Genomic DNA, 16,878 nt, shown 5'->3' with positions numbered 1-16,878 from the left:
GGAGTAGGCGATATTCTGATACCCACTTCACAGATGAGGAAACTGAGGCAGGAGACTTGGACAGCACTCCCAAGGAAAGCATGCCATCACCGAGAACCATTGTGAGAGTTTCCTTTGTGCAGCTGCTGAAGTAAGACTCCGGTCTGTCACACTCTTCCTTCCCCCTCCCCCTTTAGCTGCATTTCACAAGTAAAGAAACTGAGGCCCAGCCGGGCACAGCAGCTCGGGCGGCTGAGACAGAAGGCTCTTGAGTTCAGAGTCAGCCTCAGCAACCGTGAGGTGCTAAGCAACTCCGTGAGACCCTGTCTCCAAATAAAACACACACAAAAGAAGGGCTGGGAGTGTGGCTCAGTGGTTCAGCACCCCGGTTCAATCCCTGGTACCCAAAGGAAACAAAACTGAGGCCCAGAGGGGCGAAGCCACCTGTCGATGTGGAGGTTCTGTCCTGAGCGTGTCAGGCCTTTCCACCGAGAGCCGGCCCTCAGTCTCCCGGCGATATGGGTGTCCTCAGTCCTGCACAGGGCAGAGCCGGGGCTCCCTCCTCTCGGCCTGGGCTGGAGGAACCTATGTGGCTTCATCTTGCCGGTGACCACATGCTGGCCAGCCAGGGTGGCAGGAGACAGCTTGCAGGTCAGGGAGCCTGGGGAAGGCCTGGTGCTGCCACTCGTTCTTGGTGTGTGTGTGTGTGTGTGTGTGTGTGTGTGTGTTTTGTACCACGGATTGAACCCAGGGGCATTTAACCACCGAGACTGGCCTCCAACTTGTGATCCTTCGGCCTCGGCCTCTGATTCGTGGGGGTTTCAGGGGTACACCACTGCGCCCACTCCCCATTCTTGTTTTGAGGGTCCTGGTTTTGGGGGGTTTTGAGACCACCCCACCCTCCTCACCCAGCCTGCAGGTCTTCCAGGTGGCCTGGCCTGCTCTGAGCCGTGAGCGGGGCCTGCTGCCCTGGGCCAGTCCTGGACCCTCTGCTCAGAGCAGCCCAGGGCAGCAGGACAAGCCACCTGTGAAGGAGGCCCAGAGGGGAGGGGCCCTGTCCAGAGTCACACCGCCTGGGGCCTCCCAAGGAACGCCTCTGGGATTCTTCAGGGGAGGGCAAAGAAGCAAGGATGGCTGTGCCCAGGCAGCTCCTGCCCAGGCCTGCCTGCCCCCGGGCCACTGAGGTGTCCCCACCCCCGCCCGAAACATCGCCCTTTCTCAAGGGGTGGGGCCCCGCCTGGTGGGTCATCCTCCTGGTAGCTGAAGGTGCTCCTCCAAGCCAGCACCCAAGCCCCACTTCTTCCTCTTGCCCAAGGATGTCACCTCCCTGTCCAGGAGGAGCTGAGCTTAGGGTGGGCAGCCCATATGTGGCCATGTGAGCCAGGTGTCACCAGAATCCCCTAGAGTGAGCCAGAGTAGAAATGGCCCAGCCTTCCCTCACAGGCAGGGTGGAGGGAGGTGAAGTGTTCATCAGAAAAGGAGTAATGACAGCCCTTTATAGTTTGTAAAGCCCTTTATATAAGCACTTTTGTATCCATAAGAAGTGTATATCCAAAGATTAAGAAAGTGGGGCTCAGAGAGGTAAAGTGGCTGGCCCAGGATCACACAGCATTAGAAGTCGATGAAGAGCCAGCCCGTGGCACACACCTGTAATCCTGTGGCTCGGGAGACTGAGACAGGAGGATCATGAGTTCAAAGCCAGCCTCAGCAACTTAGAGAGGCCCTAAGCAATTCAGTGAGACCCTGTCTCTAAATAAAATACAAATAGGGCTGGGGATGTGGCTCAGTGGTGCCCCTGAGTTTAGTCCCTGGTATCAAAAAACAAACAAACAAACAAAACAAAACAGAAGTCTGTGGAGAGAATTTGAACCTGAACTAAGTTGAGCTTCCTGAGTGCCTGGGCAGACCCTGTACTGACTACCTTCACCCTGTGATTCTGTTTACCTTAACAACAAGCCTGGGAGACACTGGATCACCTCATTTTGTAGAGGAGGAAATTAGGGCACAGAGCCCTGTGACCTGCCTGGGGACACACAGGGAGGAGGGTGGAGCACAGTGCGGTGGCCAACTCCCAGCCAGGCCCCAGCTCCCTCCTGACGTGTTCAGGGGCAGACAGCCCAGGGCAGCTTTGGGTCTGCCCTCCTCACGTGGGAGTGCGAGGGTGGCCTGCTGGGGACATCTCCTGGGACCGAGCAGTCTGAGCCGGAGCTGGGGGAGCCAGGCAGGCCTCTGGCCATTGCTCCTTCTGGTGGACAGCACTGGGGTCTACAGGGTGGCCACACGGTGCCCATTCCCCTCTCTGACTCAGCACAGGGTGGCCACTGCTTCTGCCCCTGCCCAGAGTGACTTCTCCACAGGGGCCTCCCGCCAGGTGGGCGAGCAGGGCTGCTGCAGGGGGCCTCCCAAGACCCAAGGTGGAGCCGCAGGAGCAGGCAAGAGGGCCCGGCCCGGGCTGGGCGTGCAGAGGCCCCTGGTGGCGTGGGTGTGTCCAGCCCGTTGGCCAGCCGCCCTCTTTCCTAATTAAGGTGTCCTTCTGCAGATGCCCTCAGGTCCTGGCCGGAAGAGCCAAGTGAGCCAGGCGCCTCCCCAGAGTCTCGGGCCTTCCAAACGGGGCACCTCTGGGTGTAGCACCTGGGCCGTCCTGGTGACGGGGGCCGTGCCCACCCTGTCCTCGTCACAGCTCTGTCCCTGGCACCTTGCTGAGGCGACAGGCTGCCCTTGTTCAGGGGCCTTGAGAGCTGGGATCAAAGGCGCTATTGAGGCCCGGAGAGCGCTGAGGAGGGGAGGGGGAGGAGGAGCAGGCGGCAACTGGGAGACTGAGTCACCCCGGGCTGGTCGTGGCGAGTGGGCAGTGGGTGGCAGGAGCCATCCTTCCAGCTGGGAGGAAAGCCGGCCAAGAGGCAGGGAGGGCTGCCAGGCACTGGCGGCCATGGGGAGAGGTCGCCATTCCCTGGGGGACGGGGACCAGCCAGGCCAGGGATGGGAGAATCCCTTCTCCATCACGTTGACCCACGCGGCCCTGTAGAGTCCTCTGTCCAGTCCCCACCATGGCTCGGCCGTGCCGCCCCAGCCTGGGGGTGCCGGGCAGGAGAGCCTGGCCTCAGTGCTCTGCGTAGCCCTTCACGCCCTGGCACCCCAAGGTCTGAGCCAAGGCCCGGCTTGGGGTGGAAAAGGCCCCCCGGGCGGCAGCTCGGCCTCCGTGGATCCTGAGGTGGCATTGGAGAGCTGGAGGAGCCCAGGGCCTCTAGCTAGGCAAGGGCCCCCACTGAGCTGCACCCAGCCCGAGCTCTATCCCTAAAAGGGAAGGATGGCCCCGCTGGGCCTCTCGGGCCACAGCCTGCCAACTGCATCCCTCTCAGGATGAATGGGAGGCCCGGGCACTGCAGTGGGGCACAGCATGCAGGGTACCCATGCTCCAGAATCTTCCCCCGCGTGGGCCTGGCAGGAGCACTGACGTGTCCCTCACCCACTGTGCGCTTCAGGGCGAGTTACTGCAGCACTGAACCTGGGCGGGTAAGATGGGGTGGGGACCTGTCTTGTGGGTTGCTGTGCCCATCCACCGTAAAGTCCGTGACCCGGGCTGGGAACAGACACAGCCCCTCGCTGGGGTTCCCGCAGGAAGGCCGTGGGAATTTTGACAGGGTGGGGCCAGCGGAGGTGGGAAGGTGGCTTCAAAGCAGCACAGGCCCAAACTGCCAGCTCCCGACTCTCCCAAGACCGCAGCCCCGGCCCGAGCTGGTTCCCCATCGACTCCGGTCCCTCCTTTAACCAGCCCCATAAAAAGGGAGCGGGCAGGAGGGAGTCCGGCTGCAGACTCTGTAATTTGGCGGGAGGCGGCTCCTGTTCATTTTAACCAGGCTGTAATTACGGCTGGCACCCGACACCCCCTCATTACCAGGGCCTGGAAGGAGGACTCTAATTATAGCGTGCTGGGTCTCGGCTCAGGGAGGCTACAGAGGAGGCCTGTGGAGGCAGGGAGGGCCCCTGAGCTGGGGGGGAGCAGGGGCAGAGCTGGGGGTGGAGGCCACCCTGGGCCTTGGTCTTCCTCAAGGGCCTCATTTCTCGGGCTTCCATGGCAAGGGAAGATTTGAGGCCACTGCTCAGGGAGAAGAGGACACAGAGGAACTCAGGAGGGACACTCATCACTCAAGAAGCACTCATTAAGCATCTACTGTGTGCACAGCTGGCCCTGGGGGCTCAACATTAGGCACTCAGTGATGGAGTCCAGGCAGAAAGCCCGGGTAAAAACACGTGAAGGCACGCACCCTGGGTGGCAGAGGGCCACTACCCCTGCCTTGAGTGCCCCCCCTCCCCGTCACCCTAGTCACCCCGCTGGGGCCTGCTGGGCTTAGCACAGCAGGGGGCTGCAGGACCCTGCCCGGAGCCCTGTTGGACTGTGCGGTGCCCACACAGGTGTTAGGTCTTCTGAGATTCCAGGTGTGTCCATGGGAGGCTCGCAGCCTGGGCCAGAGCCTGTCAGGACCCAGGTATCCTCCCAGGTGTCCCTGTGCTGGGTGGGAGCAGTAGGAGTTCTGCATGTCACACAGTCCAAGAGTGCTCTGCCAGAGTGCTGTGTGGCCTTAGGCCAATCACACCATCTCTGGGCCACAGCTTTCCCATCTGTCCACAAGGAGGCATCTTGAGGCCGGAGCCCTTCCTTCCTCTCTGCCCCAATCCTGAGGATCCTATAACCAACAGAGCCACTTTGGGGGGAGGCCCCTGACTGTGGAGCGAGGAGGACCCAGGCTGGGTGGGGGGCGGGGAGCTGGGGGCTGAGAACCTAAGGGTGTCTCCTTTTCTGTGAGTAAGGGCCACCCGGAAGCAGACACAAAGGGAATTGTTCTGAGCTGGAGCCAGCCCCCAGCCCCCAGCTGAGAACAATCAGGGAGGAAACCCCAGGCCATTTGTCCAGTGAGGTGCCTCTGGCTGGGAAAATATCTGTCCCTCAGCTAAAATTAGCCACCTGGAAACCCTTTCATCAGGGCAACCTGGAGCCAGGAGCCTGGGGGCAGGGCTCTCAGGAGATGCTGGTGACCTCGGGGTCAAAAGCTGAGCCAGCTACCCCCCCTCCCGTGGATGCCCAGGGAACACAGCCAGGGAGGGAAGCTGGCGTCCAGGACCACCAAGGGTGGTGGCTGCCAGCCTCAGGTTCCCCCACTTCAGATGTGCTCCCCTCACGGGTGACATTGATGACGCCCTGGGTGACCTGGGAGTGGGGTGCACTGGAAAGGTGGCAGGAAATAAAAGAAAACAGCACCACCCTCCCCGGGGAGGCGGGCCGAGGGGCACCTCTGCCAGGGCCGTTCTTGCCAGTGGGGTCGAAACCGGCTTAGATTCTCTCCTCTGCCACCTAGCAACCATGTGACTTTGGGTGACTTTAGGTGAACAGTAGCGGTGGCGGATGCCCGTGTCACAGGGTCCTGGGGTGAGATGGTGCGCAGGGGTAGATATAAACCTGGGTCATTGTATCACGGCGCGTGGCTTCTGATGCGCCGGGCACTGCCCTGGCCCTTCACGTGTGTGATCGCGCTTGGTCCCTGCTAGAAACACCACAGTGTGGTCCCCTGCTGGCAGATGAGCCGGAGGCCCAGGTGAGAACACAGGCGATAGCTGTCATTATCACCCTGCGTTACCACACCTGGGTCCTGACCGGCTCCACCAGCCACCTGTGATTCCTTCAGTCCCTGGGAGAAGTCTCCAGGGCCGAGGGGGAGCTGCCTGCGCTCAGTGCCCTGGTGGGCACCCAGGCCCCCGGGGACGGATGGGGAACGCACGTTCTCAGGCCCAGCGCACCCCTGAGTCCCAGCCGGGGCGGGGAGCCCACAGCCCTGTTGGGTAGCACTGCAGAGGGGTTAAAGAACATGGGTCAGAGAGACCCCGATTCCACGCTGCAAGCCTTCCTCCCTCCCCTGATTTTAGGCACCGTCTTGACCAGCCCTGCCGCCGTTCTCTCACCCGCCACGCTGGGGACACGCTGGGGACACGGGTAGGAGCGTGCGCCCGCGGGGTCGTCGGGCAGATTCCACTGAATCCTGTGCTGGAGTCCTGGCACAGAGCCTGGGTCTGGCCAGCACTGCCGACCAGCCAGCCCCGGGGACGGCTAAAGAAAGGGGGCATCTTCGTGGCCTGAGAGCCCCAGTAATCCAGCCTCCCTCGGGGCAGCCCGGCGGAACTGGGCAAGGCGGGCAGGGAGCACAGGGGCTCTTCCCCCAGCCAAGAGGGCGGGGGACAGCTGAGCGGGACGCCTCCTCCCAGCGGGCCTGTGGTGGTCGGAGAGGCTGGCCGTCTTACCAAGCGAGAGGCTTGACTGAGAACCAGCCCCGGGGCCTGGAGAGCCAGAGGGGGCACCCCAGAGGCCGACCCCAGCAACTGCAGGCGGGAGGCATGGGCGCCGCAGACCCGGGCTCCCGCTCCCCAGGCCCTGGGCTTTCCAGGAGCCGTCTTCTCAGTCTTCCTCTGTTGTTTTATCTGTGTGTGGTGTGTATGTGGGGTGTGTGGTGTGGGTGTGTGTGGGTGTGTGTGGTGTGTGGGTGTGGGGTGTGTGTGTGTGTGGTGTGTGTGTGTGTGGTGTGTGTGTGTGTGGTGTGTGTGCGGTGTGTGTGTGTGTGTGTGTGTGGGTGTGGGGTGTGTGTGTGTGGTGTGTGTGGTGTGTGTGTGCAGTGTGTGTGTGCGGTGTGTGTGCGGTGTGTGTGTGTGTGTGTGTGTGTGGGTGTGGGGTGTGTGTGGTGGTGTGGGTGTGTGGTGTGGGTGTGTGTGTGGTGTGTGTGGTGTGTGTGTGTGTGGTGTGGGTGTGGGGTGTGTGTGTGTGTGGTGTGGGTGTGTGTGTGGTGTGTGTGGTGTGTGTGTGTATGATGGTGTGTGGTGGGGGTGTGCATGTGTGTGTGGTGTGTGCGGTGTGTGTGTGTGGTGTGTGTGTGGGGGGGGTGTGGTGTGTGTGTGTGTGGTGTGTGTGTGTGGTGTGTGTGGGGGGATGTGGTGTGTGGTGTGTGTGTGTGGTGTGTGTGTGTGGTGTGGGTGTGGGGTGTGTGTGTGGGGGGTGTGGTGTGTGTGTGTGTGGTGTGTGTGTGTGGTGTGTGTGGGGGGATGTGGTGTGTGGTGTGTGTGTGTGTGGTGTGTGTGTGTGTGGTGTGTGTGTGTGTGGTGTGTGTGTGGTGTGTGTGTGTGGTGTGGGTGTGGGGTGTGTGTGTGGGGGGTGTGGTGTGTGTGTGTGTGGTGTGTGTGTGTGGTGTGTGTGGGGGGATGTGGTGTGTGGTGTGTGTGTGTGTGGTGTGTGTGTGTGGTGTGTGTGTGTGTGGTGTGGGTGTGGGGTGTGTGGTGGGGGTGTGTATGGTGGTGTGGGTGTGGTGTGGGTGTGTGTGGTGTGTGTGTGTGTGGTGTGGGTGTGGGGTGTGTGTGTGGGGGGTGTGTGGGGGTGTGGGATGTGTGTGTGTGGTGTGTGTGATGTGTGTGGTGTGTGTGTGTGTGTGGTGTGTGTGTGCAGTGTGTGTGTGCGGTGTGTGTGTGTGGTGTGTGTGTGTGCGGTGTGTGTGTGTGTGTGCGGTGTGTGTGTGTGCTGTGTGTGTGTGTGTGTACGAGCTAGTCAAGGCAGGTGCTCTGCCACGCAGCGACACCCCCGCCTCCTGCCTGTTTTCCATGGCTCCTTGGAGGCCTCTGGGGAGCCACGTGCTCCTCTTCCAAGGTTTCCTCCCCAAAGGGGAGACCTGGAACCCGGCCAGGCAGAGAGCATGGCTGCTGGGCCCTGCCTCCCCTGTCCAGCCTCAGAGTCCCAGGCTCCTAGTGAGTACCCACTCCTACTCTCAAGCTGTCCCTGAGTCCCTCAAGCCCTCTACATACCTTAGTGTCATGTCACCCTTTCACACTTCTGTCCTCATATGTCTCTGAGGTGGGCACAGTGACATCATGCCCATTCTAAAGATAAGTGGGCCAGTGTGGTGGCACATGCCTGTAATCCCAGAATCTCGGGAGGCTGAGGCAGGAGGATCACAGGTTGGAGGCCATCTTAGTGAGGCCCTAAGCAACTTAGCAAGACCCTGTCTCAAAATAGAAAACAAAGGGGCCTGGGGACATGCTTAGTCTTTGAGCACCACGAAGATCTATAGACAAGTGAACCAAGGCCCAGGAGTCAGGCACTGGCCCACGGCTCCCAGTGAACTGGCGGCTGACTCAGGGCCGCGCTGGGGTTTTCCTCTGGAGGATCCAGTTTTCACCCCCCCCCCAGGTTTCCTTATTCCCCTCAAGAAATCCATGGAAGGAACCGACACCTGAGGGCCTGTTAGGTCCCAGGCTCAGAGCCAGGGACAGCCCTGAGGGTGGTTCCCACTGGCCTCAGGGTCCTGCTCTTTGGATGACCTCGTGCAGTGCCAGCTTGGGCCCCCCCTGCCTCCTGCACACCGCCCCCTGCCCTGCCTGCCTCTGGCTGCCGGCTTGGGGGTGAGTGAGCCTCCCTGAGCCAAGCAGGCCGGCTGGTTACATCAGCAGGTGCAAACCAGCCGGGGGCAGGGCAGCGGCCGTCTCCCGGGGCTGTCCCCCCACGCGAGTCTGTTTCCTTCCCTCCTCCCGGCTTGCATCAGCCTCTGCAGCTCCTGTCCTCCCGGGGTGGCCAGCTGAGAGCGCAGGGTGGGGGCAGGGAGCCGCTGGTCAAGATGGCAGGCTGCACCCTGCACCCCGAGGGCACGCCCACGAATTCTCACCACAAGAAGCCATCATGAAAACCAGTGCAGGCACGGGGCTGCCCAGCTGGCGAAATACCTCCATACTTGTGACCTTGATGTGCCCAACAGCCCTGAGAAGCAAAGCAAGTAGAAATGGTCCCATTTCCCCAAGAAGACTGAGGCCCGGCCAGACTCGGTGGCTCACACTTGTAATCCCAGCAGCTCAGGAGGCTGAGGCAGGAGGTTCACAGGTTCAAGGCCAGCCTCAGCAACTTAGCGAGGCACTAAGCAACTCAGCGAGACCCTGTCTCTAAATAAAATATTTAAAAGGGCTGGGGTGTGGCTCAGAGGTTAAGCACCCCTGGGTTCAGTCCCTGATACCCTATCCCCCAAAAATTTGAGGCCCAGAGGGAAGTGGTGTCCCTAAGTTCGTCATGACAGAGCAGTGCGATTCAGGTGGCAGAGTGTGGGATGAGGGGGGCCTGAACAAGGAATCCCAGCTGGTAGCTGTGGAAGCCAGAGGAGGGCGCCCGGCTGCCACCCAGGAGGGCACTGAGACGGAGCTGCACCAATTGTCGAGGGTGGTGGCCGGCAGGCAGAGGGACCACCCGTGACCGCGGAGTTGGGCTGGAGGCTGACTGAGCACTGGTGTGGACGTTGCTCTGGGTCCCACTGTGGGCTTGGTGGAGCATGGCCCTCAGGAAATGTCCCTCCTGAGGCATCTCCACAGCCACAGGGGCCTTCCCCTTGGCCAGTGCTACCACCTCCTCATCCCCATCAGCCAAAGACTTAGCCGATCACCCACACCCAGGGCCAGGGTCTTCCCCACCGTGGGATCAGAGAGAGACTGGGTTCCGGGGTGGCCACCGCCCAGTCCAGCTTTGCCTCCAACCTGCTGTGTGACCTGAGGCAAGTTACTCCTCTCCTCTGGTCTCAGGTGCTCCTAGGGCCCATGCATCCCAGTTCTCACCTTGTGGAGAGAGACCAGAGAGGTCTGCCCTCTTCTTTCCACCCTGGGGCCCAATTAGGAAGCCATGGATTCAGGTTCAGAAAAGTGGGAAGAGAGGCTGCTCCCCAGCTCCGCAGGCCCCTCCCACTCCCTGCCCCTGCCGGCCTCTCTCAGGGTTTCTTTCTCTGCCCCTCTCCTGTGACTCCATTTCTGCCTCTGCCCGTCTTGCCCCACTGGTCCCCCTCTCTCCCACGCCACTTTCCACAGGTTGGCGAAGGCTGGGGTTGGGGTGCCTCTGTCTCTCTCCCTTCATGCCCATGTGATGCCGCAGGCCGGCTGTTTGCCTTGGAGCAGTTGTTAACCCTCCCCGGCCTCAGGACCCCCATCTGCAGCAAAGGTGCTAGACTCGGGTCTGAGGACCCTGCAGCCCAGGGCCTGGTGCAGCGGGCAAGGAGGGCAGCGTTCCTCCACCGGGCGACGTGCTGGAGGTCGCCTCCCTCTGCAAGGAAGGGTCTCCTTCCCAGGGCTCGTGCTGAGCATGCAGGGGAGCTTGTGCCCAGGGCACTCACGGGCAGGCTGACCCTGGGCTTCCCAGGGTGGTGTGGAGAGGGCGCAGAACCACTGTCCTGCTCAGCCCGGCCCTGGACAGCTGCTGGGTCAGAGGACATTCCATGGGGGTCTGACTCTGCCAGGAGAAAGGGAATCTTTGCCCAGCACCCAAACTGCCACCGTGAGGTCACTGCCCAGCCGATTCCCGTGCCGGCTCTGCATGCCACAGAAGCTCAGTGGCCCCAGAGCCAGGTCAGGAGCAGCCAGCCCAGCTGGCCTTCACCCCCATGTGTGCCACTGTGTGAGAGACAGGCAGAATGTGACCTCGAGATGGAGGGACCCCTAGAGCACGGGACAGCGAGATCCCCGTGCACCTTGCTCTCGGTTTAACAGATGAACTTAGTTGATAGCTATTAATTTAGTGAAGAGCTCTGAAAAGAAATTGTAGACTACACAACTGTACGCGGTCGGAACCCGTTTAAATAATATCTGGGCACCTGAAAGAAGTCACAGGATCAACACACAGTGTTGATTCGACTGCGCTGGGAGTGGGGTGACTTATTTTCATGGTTATCTTTTCTAAATTGATGACAATACCAGGGTATTTTCTTTGTAATCAGAAAGTGGGGGAGTGTTTTTATTAGAAGCTAAAGAAGGATTTTGAGGGGAGCGGTACTGGGGATTGAGCTGAGGAGCACTCGAACACTGAGCCACATCTCCAGCCCTATTTTGTATTTTATTTAGAGACAGGGTCTCACTGAGTTGCCTAGGACCTCGCTTTTTGCTGAGGCTGGCTTTGAACTCGAGATCTTCCTGCCTCAGCCTCCCAAGCTGCTGGGATTACAGGCATGTGCCACTGCACCCACCTGGCAAAGGAAGGATTTTAAAAATGAAGTCCCCCTCTCCTCCCCAGGGAGTCTAGTGCCCAGTTTTTCTAGAGGGCAATGTTTAGGAGAGGTTCCATCAGACAGTGGCATGCCAGAGAATGGATGGGCTCCTGTGGCCCAGGTGAGCCTAACCAGTGTCCCCCTCCTCCAGCTGCTCCCTGGGGGGGCTGCGCCAGGCTGCCACCAGGCCTCTCCTACAGACCTCTTGGGCACGGGTGCCCCCAACCAGTCCAGGCCTTGGGAGGGTGAGGCCTACAGAGGGTGGGAGGACAGGTGGGGGGTCATTAGGAAACTGAGACCCCTCCCCTTGGGAACTCCTGGGAGGACAGGGAGCAGCTGCTGGTCCCTCGGGGCCATCATGGCTTCATGGCAAGAGCTGCTGGCTTTCTTGTGGTTGTGACCTTGACTGAGCATGCCTGTGACTCCCCCGAGCCTCAGTTTCCCCCTCTGTACAATGGAGCAGCCTGTGGTGTGGGCGATGTGTGCCGCCCAGGTTCTTAGTGCCAGGTGTGGGATGGGTGGTCAGTATCCAGAGCGGGGCAGACCAGAGGGCTCCGAGCTCCTCGCCTGGGAGGGGATGGGGATGGGGACAGAAAGCCTTTCCTCGGGGCCCAGGCCTCCAGCTGTGGGGACCCCATCAGACCTGGGCCTTAAAATGGCCCCAGGGGCCCAGGCCCGGCTGAGAGTCAGAAGGAGAGCGTGGGGTCAGTCTCCCCAGCTGCCACCGTGAGTCAGGTAGCCCAGTGTGAGTGGGTGGCCTAGTCCAGTCCCAGCGCCCCGTCCACGCCTTCACTAGCCCCTTAGTCCTGGGAGGGAGCAGCTTCCCAGGAGCGTCTGGACCCCCCTTCAGGATGCACGCCCCTGCCCCAGCTGCCCACATTGGCTGGGCCACTTCCTGCAGCCTGCACAGGAAGTGACGTCCTGGGCATGGACGGTCTGTGGAGGGTGTGGGAAAGGGCTGTGCTAGGGGCCTTCTTTGTTAGGGAAAACTCAGCCCCCCAGGCTCGCCAGCCCCCATTTGTCACCAGTAGCGGCCATTGTAGCTGCCTCTGAGGGGGCCCCAGCCCGAACCCCACAGCCGCAGGAGCCAGGGCCAGATGGAGGAAGGGCTTTGTGTCCAGGGAGGGGTCTGACCGTGTGGGGTTGTGTGTTTTTAAAACATAATAATAAGCGGGCTCCTCTCCCCCAGCTCCCCGCACCCCCACTGCGCAAACTGCCTCATGGTGAATGGAGGAGATTTTCCATGCAGTGGGAGGTCAGGTCTGCGGAGCATTAGCCGGTGTCCAGGGGCTCCAGAAAGACTGTGATTGCCCGTGATAAATGTGCCCAGCAGGGGTGTCTCTCTCTTCTCACCCCCCCGCCTGGCCCCCTTCTCCCCTCCCTGTCCTGCTCAGCCCCAGGTTGCTCCCCCCAGTGCTGAGCCTGGGGGACCATGGACAAAAGCCAGCCATGGGGGTGTCCAGCCAAGCCCTCCCTGTCCCACAATTGCTGCCTCGCAGTGAGGCCTCTGCCCTAGACATCAGGGCCGATCAGAGATGGACCTGGAATGGAAAGAGCCAAAGCGTTTGTCCCCTGTCCCACTGTGACTGTACTTACTTTTGGACCTGATCTTCCTAACTCAACCCCAAATCAGAAACTGGGTTCTGGCGCTGAACCATTCATTTCCTGTGTGATGTCACGTTAGTCACTTTCCCTCTCTGAGCAGGTAGAATACAGGGTTCTGGGGGCTCGGGTGATAGCAGACCAAGGGACATGTGTCCTCAGCCTGCGTGCCCTAGGGGCTTGTGAGCGTGGCTCAGGCCAGCCCCTGGGAAGAAGCCCTGTCCTTCATGATTGCCAGCTCCACCGTCCCTCCAGACAGGTACCCTGACCTGGACTTCATGGGGATACCAAGAAGGCTGTGGTATGTCCCTGCGCTCCGAGAGCAGCTACCAGAATCGTTAAGGAGCCTTTGAACTCCCCATTCCAAATGCTCTTGCCAGAAGCAGAAGGTGACAGCCAGATGCATCCTGGCACCTCCCCTCCCCAGTCAGGGACCTTGACCATGAGGGAGCCAGGATAGAGTGGGCGTGCAAAACTGTCTTATATGTTCAGAAGAAGATGGGCAGGTCAGGGAGGGCCAGCTACTCCCCCAGACACTGGGCACTGTCACAGGCAAGAGGATGTGCAGGTCAGTGTGACCTCGAAGGTTAGAGGTCGCAGTGGCTGGTTGCAGCCATAGCGAGGAAGACTTTTCCAACTGGTGGGTCCGACCAGAGGAGACCTGGCTGAGAAGGGCAGCAGAGCGTGCCCAGCCCCGGGGGTGTGCCAGTTAAAGTTGGATGGGGGCTTGGCAGGGATGTTGGATGAGCTGACCCTTTAAGTCACCTCTGTGGACACAGGCAGGTGTACAGGTGAGTAGGAGGGCAGGTTCAAACGGCCCCAGTGGAGGCAGCACCCAGAGGCCCTGGTGCTCATGTTGATCTGAGGCTTGGGAGGCGGTGGGGCGTGGCTGGAGGGTCTGCTGCAAATGCCTCTCATCCGCCTACCAGGGCCACCCACAGCCCCCTCCGGACCAGCCAGCCTGCTGGGCTGGTGAGCCACGCAGGAGTGGCGATGGCAGGAAAGACGCCCGACCTTGGGCACACGTGCTTTGTGAAGGAGAATGCTCTCCCATGGGAACAGAGACCCCACGTGGGGTCTGAAGAGCTCGGAGCGTTAAGAGCCAGAGGGGGCCTTGAGGCAGTGACTTGGCCCGCCTCCTCGTTTTAAGGTGGTGGCCTTAGAGGGAAAGGCCACGTGGCAGTGTCAGTCCCCTGAGATGCAGGCTGGGGCTCCGTCCTTCAGGGCTGGGTTGCCTGTGTTTCACCGTCTGTCACTATGTCTGGGACTGCTATTAGGACACACGCGGAGACACACACAGCCGCACGCTGTATGTGGGAAATGTCCCTCCTGGCAGGGGCTGGGTCGGCTCCAGGAGGCACCCTTAGTAAAGATGCGCAGAGGTGTGGGGAAGCCAGGAGGTGGGATCAAGCACGTGTGGCTCCGAGCCCACGGGTGGCTTTAACGGCAAGGGGTGTTTGCAACGTAGGCCCAAGTGAGCTGTGTTATTAGGAACTGGTCCCACTGCCAGGGGACCCTTGAAGTCCCTCGATGCCTGTGCCTTCCTCTGTAAAATGGGCACATAATCCCCACGTTGACGACTGGGAGGAGGTAGAGTATCTGAAGCCCCTGCACACGGGTACGTAGGCACACAGCACATAAGCTGTAGCGCACACAAGTGCCAATTTCCACCCAGTGGAGTGTAGAAGACAGGTTCCCTGAATCTGACCCCAGCTCTGTTCTTGCCAGTGTCATAGCCCCCAACCGATGACTTAGACACTTTGGTCTCAGTTTCCCTGTCTGAAAGACGGGATGATCACAGTGCCGTACCCGCAGGATTCTGATTCCCAAACTGTATGCCATGGCACCCCAGGGTGCCACAGGGTATTTCCACACTCCAAGGGACACTGTTGGACACTGCAGCAACGACCTCTGAAGGTGGCTCCAAGTTTCAGCATTACATCACTGCTCTCCTGGATTTGGCATGGTATTTTGCAAAGCTGAGCTTTGGGCCCTTTGGAGTACCCAAGTCGTAGGGGTGGTGGTGTCCACTCTGCTTCTGTGGTTGGGAGGTGGCACTGTGCCCAGTGGGTGCCTACATCCCCGTCGGCATGTCATTGTGACTACTTAGGAATGGGGCGAAAACATTCTGTTTCTGTCTCAATTTAAGCATTTTCCAAAAGGCTACTTAGCGTTTAGGATATAAAGACTTCTGTTGGGATGTAGCTACTTAAACAGTTTCCAGCTTTGGGGACTTTCTCTGGGACCTGGAAATGCCGTAAAAAATTATTGAGATACTAAAGACAAAAACTTCCGATCCATGTAGGGCTGTCGTGGGATGCGCCGAGGGGACAGGACATGTCCTCTGAATGGTGCCCAGCAGAATAGGGCCCACAGGCCCCTGAACACCTTTACTCTCCCCCCTGGCACCACGGGGCCTGGCTTAGGTCACCGCTGGACCACTGGCCGAGCCTCCCTCAGCCACAGGGCCCAGGAGAAGGAAGGGCAGGGGCCAGTTCAGCCCTACGCAGCAGGGCACCCTCCTCCACATTTGCCTCTGCTTGATTTCCACCAGCTGCGTACCTACTGTGTGCCAGCCAGCGCGTCCTCGCAGGCTCCCCTGGCGTTAAATCTGGGGTGTCCTTTGGTTCTTTTCCCTGGCCTCCTGTCCGCACCTGCCTTTCTGTCCCCTGGACCATGGGGATGTGGGCAAGGGGGAGCCAGCTCCATACCGAGCCATCCCGTGCCACCAGGCAGAGCTCGGGCTGTGTCCCTGCCCAAGCCAGAGATGAATGTCTGCACCAGCGCCCGGCAGAGCGCGGGGTGGGGCGGGGCTGCGGGCGCGGCCCTGCGCTAATGGATGTCTAATGTTTGCTTCCTCCATGGCATCTGCGCCCGCTTTATAAATGAGCGGCATTAGGGTTATAAAACCGTCGTAAACACGGCCTGCAGTGCCGCAGAGAGCAGGCAGCCGGGGGCCGGCACCGTGCTTGGAAGGGGGATGAGCGTGCTGGCCACCCCGCCACCCCAGGCCTGCTGACGCGCCTTCCGAGAGCCTGTAGAGGGGAGCAGGTGCGGGAAGCCGGGCTTGGGCTCAGGAATCCTCAGTGCCATTTCCAGGTTAGCTGCCCCCAAACCAGGGGGCCTAGGGCAAGTCACTGGCCCTGTTTGGGTGGTCTTCAGTTTGTCCAGTTTTGAATGAAAATGATGGTCCCATCCCTGCTGTTGATGAGAGAGGCCATCAGTTGCAAGTCCCGGCCAGTGTCAGGGTGCTCCTGGGATCCCCAAGGGCAGGAACACCCACAGCCACAGGGCAAGGAGTTCTGGGCGACACCCAAACACGGAAGTCTGTTTCTTGGATTCAAACCTTGCCTTTTGCTAGCTGTGCAACCTTGGGCAAGTTGCTTCATCTCTCTGAGCTTCAATTTATAAAATAAGGATGAACAGAGGACACCTTACGGGGTCGTTCAGAAACGAGATGATCTAACTGTTGAAAGGGCAGAAAACAGCTCCTGCTGCCTGGAGAGCCCTTGAGGTCCAGATGCAGCAACAGGTGCCTCCTGTGTCCAGACCCTCTCTGAGGCAGTCACGGGGTCCCCAGAGCCCAGAGAGGTTGTGCCCCCCTGCCTCCTGGCCCTCTTCAGAGGTGAGGTGACAGGGCAGATTCAGGCACTCACCCTGGGTCACACGGAACAGGGCTCTTGGCTGGCTTCCTTCTCTCCCTCAGGTCCCTGGGTCCGTCTGTCCATCTTTCTCACACACACCCCCCGGGGCCTGGAGCCAGTGACAGCAGCCCAGTCACATAAGGGTCTCCAGACTTGCTTTATTCATTTTGCTCTTGGAAAACCAGGTGTCCCCTGGGCCCTGCCTACAGGGAGACTCCCAAAGGCCACCATGGCCTCCTGGAGTGGACAGGTCAGGGTCCATTCTTGGCCTCCCACCCCAGTGGGAGGTAGACTCAGCTGGTGGAGGGCCGGGCAGATGTGCCCCCCCCACGGCGTCCTTTGTTGGGTCCTCTGTAGCAGTTAGCCAGAGGACAGGCCCCCCACGGCTTGTCCCCAGCCTCCTGATTGTTTGGCACTTGGCTTTGGAAAGCCAGTTTTCCTGAGTGCCTGGCAAGCCAATCGCAGGCCGGGCCTGGTCTCCTCCTCCCGCGGTCTGGCTACTCCCTTCCTGTTTGTCCCCTCCCGAGGTGCTGTTCTTTCCAGGGACCCAGGCGTTCCCACTTGGCCTCTTTGGGCGGCACTGCCCTGGGCACAGCCTCGCCTGTTCTCTGGAGTTT

The 16,878-nt window shown here is 60.3% G+C and overlaps 1 protein-coding gene across 1 annotated transcript in view; it reads left to right on the top strand.

Moving 5' to 3' along the window:
* The window catches only part of Unc5b (unc-5 netrin receptor B), a 75,896-nt gene that overhangs the window by 40,307 nt on the left and 18,711 nt on the right, over positions 1–16,878 (top strand). The gene's annotated exons all lie outside the window — the stretch shown is intronic.

Source organism: Marmota monax, unplaced genomic scaffold, assembly GCF_021218885.2.
Source record: "Marmota monax isolate L192 unplaced genomic scaffold, Marmota_monax_Labrador192_F-V1.1 WCK01_AAM20220418_F8-fsc00019, whole genome shotgun sequence".
NCBI classification, from domain to species: Eukaryota; Metazoa; Chordata; class Mammalia; order Rodentia; family Sciuridae; genus Marmota; species Marmota monax.
The sequence above is the reverse complement of the archived record's forward strand: the minus strand, read 5'-3'. Positions and strand labels throughout refer to the sequence as shown.